Here is a 3,998-nt window from a genome sequence, read left to right on the forward strand (position 1 = left end):
TTACCATCATAAATAGAACTACCTCTTTATCCATAGTGCTTTCTCCTGACTTCAGATCATTTTCTTAAAATACTGGAGTTATTGAGTTAAAGGATATGAACATTTCTATGCATGTTTCTAAATTGCTTTCCAATGAAGATGGATTAGCTTTCAAGGCCACCAGCAAGATAAGAGAGGACCAGCTTCGCTATGGCCTTGCCAACTTCTGACTCACTGCCATGCATAGAGACACCCACAGATTCCCTTGACCTATACAAAGTTTTTCCTCTCATAATGAGTTTAGTAGCTAAGACACAAATAGAAGCTAGTTGTACCATCTGCTTGTGATTGCTTTGTGGCCACAAAAAAAAAATGCCACCCAAAATGCCACCATATACCAGAGTGATGGCGTTCCTGTCCCATGATCCATGGGTGGAAGGGCCCTGGCACCACTGACTTCTGTTTATAGCCAAGGAAGAACTTAAATGAAACTAAAATCCTAATGCAAGGACAGAGGCTTCTGTATGAAGACATTGGCACGGTTTTGTTTTTTAATATGAAGTTTAGCAGTGAAATTTTTGTGGTTCTTAGAAAATGTTTGGAAAGGCTTTCTAAATAGTGATGTATTTCACTGCAAATGGCATTATGAAAGTATTTATAACATGCTTGAGTGTGACTCCTCCAGTGCCTAATAAAGTGCTCTGGACTCAGTGAACATTTAACAGTTGTTACTGCTGCTGAGCACATGATCATGGCAGTATTTGCATAACTGATCCTTCTTTCTGTGAACTTACAACTTCACTAAATTCTCTAAAGCCTGGTTAGATATAGTATGATTATTCCAAAACATATCTCTGAAGGAGTCAGAGCACAATGTAAATCACTTATGGCTGAATTAAAGGCATGATATGCTTCACCTGGGGACAATGGCAGTATTTGTCCTCTGAATTATTTTTAGATTACCTCAGACCAATTGTGTCTGGGTGGCTCCGCTCACATTGGTTAGAACCCAGCACTGGAGAGGTCCAAATCTCAGAGTCTATCATTATGCCCCTAATCCTAAGTGAAGAATACTGTCAATAGAGCTCTTGGGTGAACAGACCTTAAGGAATACCCACTAGGTGTTCAGCCAGGTGCCAGAGAATTTGATGATTCAAAAGAAGTCTAACCCTCTGTTTTCACAGCTTTCTTAAAGAGGAAGCAGAAGCATAGGAAGTCCTGAAATAAAGATAAAAGGAAACCTATGATGAAAAGCCAGAACAGTGATGCTGCTCATCAGTTTTGGGTGCTTAGGGCTAAGGTGGGCCAGGCTGCCATGAGAGGGTCTCTGGAGGGGAGGAAGTGTTAAGATCTGCCATAAACAATGAGTAAGTAAAGATAAAAAGGAACAGGGTAGTGACAATCATAAGGAAGATTAGACAAAGACCTGTGGATGGACTCCTACCCTGGAAAAAGGGAAAGCTGAAGTAGACATGGGCTTCTATATGATCCAATAGTCACTAAAAATATTTATAACAAGACATTTTAGCAAAAGTTTTAGTTGTTTGATATTAATACTGTGAGAGACCATGTGGTATAGTGAAAAGAATATGACCTTTGGATCCAGATGGATCTGAATTCAGTTGTGGATCTTACTAAGTATATAATCCTGCATAAATCACTCGACCTCTCTGAGGTTATTGTAAGGGTATTGTAAAGATTATAAATTATATATCACCATTATATAAAGTTTATATATAATATATAGTTTACATGTATACAAATATGTATAAATACATGTTCATGACAGATAATAAATGGCAGTTAAGATGATTATATTCAGAATTTTCTCTATAAGCAGAACTTGAGGTTGGGAGAGAGCAGTATTCCAACACTTTTTACCAGTTTAATTCTGCTCCCCCAATTTTGTATGGTTGCAGATCCCTTTGATGTGTCTCTTTTTTTATCTCTTCCATATTGTTTCCTTCTTTCCCTTTTCTATAATTTTCAGCCACAAAAGTTGAAACCACGTTATAGGTAGGGAGGTGTATATTGTCAGAGATGGAAAGCACACAGTTTACAATTCCTTTCTCCTACCTATGTCCATGAATGTATGTTTGAACATTTTTGGTTCCCATACAGATACCATTAAGCAATCAATTACTTCTCATTGATAGACCAGTTTTATCTGTTTAAGTTGAGCTGTTAAAATTGGTTGGCTCCAAACACCCACATTGATTTTTTTTCCTCATCTGTGTTACTTTCCATGGCCAAAACACATTTTTTTCAGACCTTCAGTGAAATTTATGTTTTGGCCATGATTCAATCTGAAGGTGAGACACTTTACGGAAGTCCTAAAGAAGAATGTTATGAGGGGAACACACAACTTAATTAAAAAAAAGTTTGTTTTTGTTAGTGTTCTGCTCCAAGGCTCCTTATATAAGAGATGGCACCACAAATACCAAGAACGATGAAAATACATTCTTACCCATGTGATACTGTGAGCCATTTCTCTTATCTTCTGTATATTTATATAGCTTACTGTTAAATTGTACACCTGAAACTAATAGGACTTCATTAACCAATGTCACCAAAAATAAATAAATGAATATTAAAAATTTTAAAAAAAGAATGTGATGATGGTAATGGTGATGATAATGATGTGTTTGTATTTGTGTAGCATTTAACCATATTTCAAAGTAATTTCATGTCCTAAAAGTCGAACTAATATTGAGAAAAGTACATAACCTGGAATTGTATAAGATATCGTACTTTCACAAAATTATTCTTTTTCAAGAACTCATTGTTACCCTTCAACATTATTTCATCTTCACTGCCCTCTGGGAGGTAAGTGATAAATAAAGTTTGTCCTTTTCTATAGCTAGGGAAACTGAGGCAGAAAGCCATTAAGGGCTGCGTGGGCATGCTGCCAAAACAACCAGTGAGTTCAGTTGAAAATTTGATCAGTCATCCAGATGTTTCCTATATACTGCCAAACATCTGGATTCACCGAATACCTGACTAAATTGACCCCAAGTTTTAGTTACAGGGAGGTAGAATCAAGTTAACTTGCCCAAGTTCACATGTAAGTGAGTGGTGAATCTAGGAGCGTAATGTTATTTTTCTAAGCCCTTTGCTTGGTTCTGTATCTATTAAACTATAGTAGGATGCTCCAACACACATATCTATAAATACAGAGATATTTTTCTCTACGCATGTATGCCCATGTGTGTCCTCCATCCAGATGGACTGTAGTTAGGCCATTAATGAGCAATCCCAAAATAACTATTCACTTTCTTCCATGGAAATTCTCAGCTGCCTCCTTTCAGGTTACAGTTGCTGTTGATAGCACTGGAAATAATATTCTCACTAAGGGAATAAAGTCACATTATTTCCATATTGACAGTCCCATGGTATAACCTTGAGGGGATAGGTTCAGGGTAAGGCCTGGGCCCCTTTCCTGGGAAGGCCTGCAGGTGTGGAATGTCCTCCTCTCCTCCTTCCAAGCCAGAGTTCATGTGTAACGTTCCCACGATTGGAAATGAGGACCTTTTTATTTCCTTTTCAGTTTCTAATTTGTGTGAGGATTTATTGTCTTGTGTTAGGAGAGGACTTGAACTCTTTAAAGTCCTCAATATCCTGGAATTTGCAGGACCATATTGCTTTTCTTAATTAAAAAAAAGTTTGTTTTTGTTAGTGTTCTGCTCCAAGGCTCCTGTATGAAGAGATGACACCACAAATACCAAGAACGATGAAAATACATTCTTACCCATGTGATACTGTGAGCCATTTCTCTTCTAACCCTGTTCTGTTGATAACATTTTCTAAGAGCTAACTATATAGTTAGTGTTAATTCAGCAGTCCCTAAACTGCTATAGAAGTTATTGTTCCCAAGGAATATCTAGCTGTTTATTCTTTTATCCTGTTTCAGTTTAGGTTCAAATAAAATTCCAGAAATCGTTTTCCTGTCATAAACAGTTGAAGCCAGAGCATTCAGTACCTGCCCATTTGGTGTCAGAGTTTTACATTCAAAGTTGGAT

The 3,998-nt window shown here is 37.2% G+C and overlaps 1 protein-coding gene across 1 annotated transcript in view; it reads left to right on the forward strand.

Annotated features, from left to right (window-relative positions):
* GPC3 (glypican 3) overlaps positions 1–3,998 on the forward strand; it is a 427,782-nt gene that overhangs the window by 324,326 nt on the left and 99,458 nt on the right. The gene's annotated exons all lie outside the window — the stretch shown is intronic.

This window comes from Pteropus alecto, unplaced genomic scaffold, assembly GCF_000325575.1.
Source record: "Pteropus alecto unplaced genomic scaffold, ASM32557v1 scaffold19, whole genome shotgun sequence".
NCBI classification, from domain to species: Eukaryota; Metazoa; Chordata; class Mammalia; order Chiroptera; family Pteropodidae; genus Pteropus; species Pteropus alecto.